Source organism: Chenopodium album, chromosome 5 (assembly GCF_948465745.1).
Source record: "Chenopodium album chromosome 5, dcCheAlbu1.1, whole genome shotgun sequence".
Lineage (NCBI taxonomy): Eukaryota > Viridiplantae > Streptophyta > Magnoliopsida > Caryophyllales > Amaranthaceae > Chenopodium > Chenopodium album.
Genome location: NC_137838.1, coordinates 19,140,654 through 19,147,145, shown reverse-complemented (window position 1 = coordinate 19,147,145; position 6,492 = coordinate 19,140,654). Strand labels below are relative to the sequence as shown.

At 35.7% G+C, this 6,492-nt stretch overlaps 1 non-coding gene across 1 annotated transcript; it reads right to left on the bottom strand.

The window, feature by feature from the left end:
- Nucleotides 1-5,869: 5,869 nt before the first annotated feature.
- Nucleotides 5,870-5,976, bottom strand: LOC145633495 (small nucleolar RNA R71). Its single transcript, XR_014112818.1, has one exon. It is a non-coding gene; the product is annotated as a small nucleolar RNA R71 (small nucleolar RNA).
- Nucleotides 5,977-6,492: the final 516 nt, after the last annotated feature.

Sequence of the window (6,492 nt, the reverse complement as noted above, 5' to 3'; positions counted from 1 at the left end):
TATTATGTTGCTTGATGCTATTTATTTTTATTGCTTGATCACGCCTTTTATGCATGCTTAAAGGGAATTTTGTACTTGTAATCATGCTTAATAAGATAATTAATAATCTTGTTTAGGGTTATATGTGATTATAATTCAAGTGATCGCCAATAATAGTTTATTTGTGCATTAAATTCAACCAACATAGATTAAACAGGTTTAGGGTTAATCCTATTGATTGCATGTTAATCAGAAAGCGCACATGAATACAATCAGAATAAAGTAGAGGCCTATTATTAGGGCAGGTTCAATCTCTTTTAGGTTGGATTTGTACCTTCATCCCCGAACCCTTATTTGGTTCTAGACCTTATGGAGTTGACGATCTCTTGGATCGTTAAGGGGTGTAACCTTCACCCTGTGAACGGTTTACAAGTTCCTAAAACTTGTTGGCGACTCTTTTGCTCTATCTTCTTCCCTTTTGGACGCCACCATACTTTAGTGTATGATCACAGTGGGGTTCAAGCTAGTGGGATTTTAAAGGCTTGAATTTATTCCCTACAGAACACTTATGGACTCCTTCTTGTTCGGGAACCTCCACCGTAGTAACAAGTGTTAAAGGGGATGAGTGTTTAGGACAAGAGGGTTTGGTAGTTCACAAAGTTTCCGCCGATGTTTTTAGGTTAATTTCTGTCTGTTTGAGCCTCGTAAGCCTCTATATATAGGGAATAGGTACATTTAGGGTTTTGAACATTCTGCCGCAGCAGGTCTCGCGCGCATCTGAATGGGTTGCGCTCGACAGCCTAGCGCAAGTGAATTGGTTGCGTTGCTATGGGCATCACTACTGATAGTCTTGCGCACAGTATTATGGTAAGATTCGATTTTATATTTTTATGAAATTCTGAATCTTTCGCAAGTGGATCACTATTAGTTGCGCGCGCCAGACCAGCGTGACTCATTGAGATGCGCGCGGATTTCTCTGCGGCAACATTGATTTTTAATCTAGGCGCCTTTAAATTCGTCATTTTTAGGTTTTAAGCTTGGGCTTAAGCCTAAATATGATCGGGCTTAGTTGATTGAACCTTAATGCATTTGTTTTTTAGTTAGGCTAGTCATTTTTATGTTCTTGTGAGTCAATCAGTTATCCATAAGTGTTCTTCACGTTGATCCAACACGAAGATGGTTTTATTTATCGTCATTGCATTTCCTGTCGGGACAGGAGGCCAAAAGTAGATGTCTACAACTATATATATACATATACATATGTATATATACATAGACATATGTATATATACATAGACATATATATATATACATAGACATATATATATATATATATATATATATATATATATATATATATATATATATATATATATATATACATAGACATATATATACACACACACACACACACACACACATATATATACATATATATATATATATATATATATATATATATATATATATATATATATATATATATATATATATATATATATATATATATATATATATATATATATATATATATATATATATATATATATATATATATATATATATATATATATATTCCTACTACCCACAATTCAACAAAAGTCTTGAAACACAAAGGTTATATTCGTTGTTCTGATTGCTTGTTTGGGTGATCAAAGGTAGTATTTTGATCATGTAATAGAATTATAAGATACGAAAAAAATATTAATATGGGAAACATGGTAATGGATTTTTAGGCTAGGACGTTTTGGAGGTTCATAGCTTGGATTACGGCTTGGAGCAGGGTAATTCTTGCTCCTACCAAGAGTTGGTATAGACTCATCACTAGATTCCACAAATTCATGACGCTCCCTTCGATAAGAAAAAGGTAATTGGGCATTTAGGTAGTACATTTGGTTATCTTCTTCAAAGGTGAAATCCTTTGAAGGCTTGGGAATGTTGACAACTTTTCTCCTAGGTTCATACTTACGCTCCACATAGTGTAAGTCCCTCTTAAGGCTAGACATGCTTGCTAACCATTTCCTTTCATGATGATGCTTTTCATTCCACTTCTCATTCTTCTTGATCACATCCCCATACTTTTCAAAGAGAGGTTGATATTTCTTGACTCTAGGTAAATGGGATAAGGCCAAAAGAATCATCCATGGTGGTTGGGTCAAGGATTCCTGGTTATACTTCTCATAAAGGGTTAAGGCCAAAGTGACAATTCCTGTTATGAACTCCCTAACTGTGATTCCATTATCTTTCAAGTTAAAGTAATTCTTTCTCATTTCTTCAATCTTTTCCGTCTATTTCACATACTAATGCAAAACAATAAATTCAATGCTAAATCACATAAACAATTCAATTCAAAATCCTTTTACAATAAGCAATTCACAACTCAACCAACCAAGTATAAATCAAGATCACCCAACCATGGGTAATAACTCAAAAATTTCGGACCTCCTAAACATACCCTATTTAACACCAACTTTAATGCACACATGATCACATACTCAAGTTTTAAAAAATTAAATTCTTTTTATTTTTGAAAAATAATAATAATGTACTTGACTCATGACATAGGACGGTATAGGCCGCGTCTCCCAGGAAAGTTACCTACAGCGTCGAGGCGAGCCTTTCCCAGACAGAGAGGCGTTCCCATTATAGACCTTTGTAGAGAACTCGAGAATCCTTTTCTCATTCATCTTTCCACAAATAAGAAAATAGTTTTTATATAAAAATAAAGCTTTTGAATTTCACACACAATGCAAAATTCTATCTATCCTATATTCCCTCTTATGTCTACCTACAATTTTTTATTATTACTCCAATTCTAATATTTTTAGGACCAGAAAAATGATACCACTTTGTAACACCCCCAAATCTCCCTATACGAAAATACTAGTAAAATACATATAATTCCACCATATAGATAGACTTAAGCATAGTACCGCTACGTGATTATGCAAGACTACTCAAACTTACTAAATAAACCAATACTTTACACCGGAAACTTCAATACTCTTTTATTAATAAACTGTAAATAGTAACTTTAGACACCTAAAAATGTCTCTCCAAAACCAACCCGATGATGAACAATATTTCACCGCTATTATTGTTCAGGTTGAGTATTTAATCTTTGGAGTTCTTAATCCATATTACCATTCAATAAACAAACCCAATTCTTAGCACATTCCCCCAAACCGTAACTAATTTTCCACTTTTTGTGTCCACATCACAAAACCGAGAGAAACTGATTTTGTGGCCCTATAATTTGATCAAAATATTATTTGGTTGGATAGGCCTTTCAATAAAATTTCCAACGGTATATCATATGACCAATTCCAGTTTATAACGAAGAAGATAGGAGAAAAACACTAAACTCGGCCCAAAACCGACACCCTTTCACTAAAATGGCCATATCTTAAAATATACAAAATATTTTGACCTGATTTTAATTAGGCTGGAAATTAGACATGATAAGCTAAGATATATTATATGCTTTATTTCAAGTTACGGATCAAAAGTTATCATAGTTTTAAAAACGTGTAAAAAACTGGATTTGCCGCGTCACGGCATAAATGTCACGCCACGGTGTTTACTGACATGTCACGACATTGTGTACCGTGTCATGGTAATTTGCACAGTGACACAGTGCTTTTCTAGGGTTTTTCCTTTGCAGCGCTTCACTTCTCGGGTTCCTCAGTTTAGGGATACCAAAAATCATTCTCTCTCTCCTTAGACAAAAAATAATTCTATTCTCCCTCTTTAGCCTAAATAATATCCTTCTCTGTTCTTCCACCATACTGATATGTTCATTTTATATAGTATTTTACCCCCATCCCTTGGTCATAATTAGTATTGTTTTTGGCTCTCTAGAGCCACTTTTATTACTAATTGGTGTTTTCTAGGGTTTTTGTAGATTTGGTTGACTTTTGTAGGGATTTGCACTTTTGGAGCATTTTCCCGAGATATTATGGACTAACTACGAGCATTGGAGATGCACGACCATCCTTCATAGCCCAAGGTCGGTTAGAGCCATCGAACCGGCGATTAAAGGCTCGGTTTATGTGATACCGGGGCATTTGGACCGAGTATTCAAGACCCGAAAAGGAAATCCATATTGGCCCGAAGAATTGGAGCCCAATCGAAGTCCAAAGAGTAGCCCAAGAGTGCCGCCCGGCCAAAGGAACTCCCGCCCGAAGTCGCGCCCGGTCGGGCGTGAGAAACATTCCCGAGAGGAAAAAGGCGGGCCCGATCGGGCGGTGCCTCGCCCGATCGGGCGCGTGTCATTATTAGGCGATTTAAGCGTCGTTTAAGTTTGTTTTAGTTTAGGATTCTTGCTTTATATAAATACTTCTCCGTTAAGCGAGTTTAGTATCTTCTTTTACTCTTTCTTAATTATTCTCTTAGATTTTCTCTCTCTACTTAGCTTTTAGATTAGTTTCTCTCTCTAATACTTTGTTCTTAACTCTACTCTTAATTCCAGTTTACTTTGGTAACGATTTCTCTTCTCTTAATCTCAGTTATTTACTTTAATTCTTTTGATCATGTCTTGTTTTATTGCTTTGATTAGTTTAGATTTAATTATGTGTGAGTAGTTTCCTTTCTAGGGTTTGTGGGGATCCATAAATAATATGAAGGGCCAGGGTAATTTATTGTTGTTAATTATCAATGCTAGATTAATTTCCTATTGATTGGTTTAATGCTCTGTTACTAGATTAGGCCTGATCTTTTATGCATGAGTTAGACAATATTGATTCGAGATTCGAGAGATGAGAATTGATGTTTAGGTCTAGTTTCAATAGGCAGGTTAATTTAAAAATGGTTAAGTCGAGATTCGAGAGATGAGATTTAATACCGGTAGATTAATTATGTGATTGTAATACGCAACGAAAGCCCTTTATGATCTGATTAACTGATGCATTGATGTTTGATTATTATGCTTTACCCTGGAATATTATTTATTGGTGAACCTATACCCTAGGTCTTTTATTCATTGATTTCCTCTATTCTTATTCTTCCCTACTTTTACTCCTATAGTTTAGTTATCCTTTGATTATAATATGTTGGTTACTTTATAATTTAGATTGCTTGAATTTATTAGGAATAAAAAGACTTGTTTCCCTGTGGATTCGACCCTACTTCCCTATCTATTTTAGTTAGTGGTTTTAGGAATTACTTTTGATTAGGTGATACGGCTTTAGCCTGTCAAAATTTTGACCCCGTTGCCGGGGAAACGGTTTTATTTTTATTTCTTATTGTTTTTGTAGTCTAGGTTATTTCTTTTTGTCTCAGAGAACGTTAGTTCTTTGAGGAAAGTCTCATATTTGCTTTTTGTTCTTTGTTTATGCCCAGGTGTTCCAGATCAGGTTACATCCCATTCGATCCTGAGATCGAACGACCCTTCCATAGACAAAAGAATTTCTACAGGCAAATCCTGGCAGGTTCTGGTGATAATAATAATCACCGAGACCCTCCAACTGATTCTAGCGATTCAGAGGTATCTTCAGATCCAGAATCAGAGATGGCGGTTCCTAAGAAGCTTAGTGATTATTCACAACCAAAGCTTACAGATTTTTCACACCTTACTCCCACTCCAGCGCTTGATGAGGTACAGTTTGAGATTAAACCCCAATTTATAATGATGATAGAAATGAAGAAATTTAGTGGAGCTAAGTGTGAAGACCCAAATCTTCACATTGCAGACTACTATTTGTACTGTAATATTATCAGCCAAGCTGGGGTCACACAAGACCAAATCAGGGAGATTTTCTTTCCTTTCTCTTTAAGTGGAAAATCCAGATTATGGTTTAATGGTTTAAATAGAACTGCACTTGGTATAACTGACTAGGAAACTCTTGTTTTGAATTTTTATAACAAATATTATCCTGCAAAGAGAACAGCTGTACTACGGAGTGCAATTCAGAACTTTGCCCAAGAAGCCGATGAAACTTTATATGAGGCTTGGGAGAGGTTCAAGGACCTACAGAGATAATGTCCCCACCATAATCTGACACAATGGCAGTTGATCCAAGCCTTTTACATTGGGATTGGAAATTCATCTAGAATAATATTGGATTCTGCAGCTAGTGGGAGGTTTATGAACCTTAATGTTGATGATGCAGGTCAAGTTATCGAAGATATGGCGATACATAATTCCCAATATGGGAATCCTAGAGGCTTTGCCAACAAGGGGAAGCATAGTGTTGATTCTGTATCCTTTTTCCAAGCTCAATTAACCTCTATCTGCCAAAAATTAGATAATCTTAGTACTGCAAATGTAGTTAATGTTTATGCAATTAATAATAATGCTAATGAGGCTTTCTGTGAAAATTGTGGAATTTTAGGTCATTGGGAACAAGATTGCAAGAGTTCCGTGGAGCAAGTCAATGCCTTTCAAGCTTATAGGCAGAATAACCCATACTCAACACCTACAATCCTGGGTATCGGAATCATCCATACCTTTCCTACCGGATCACCAATGTTCAAAATCCACCACCTCCACAAGAATCACAGGCGCCATAACAA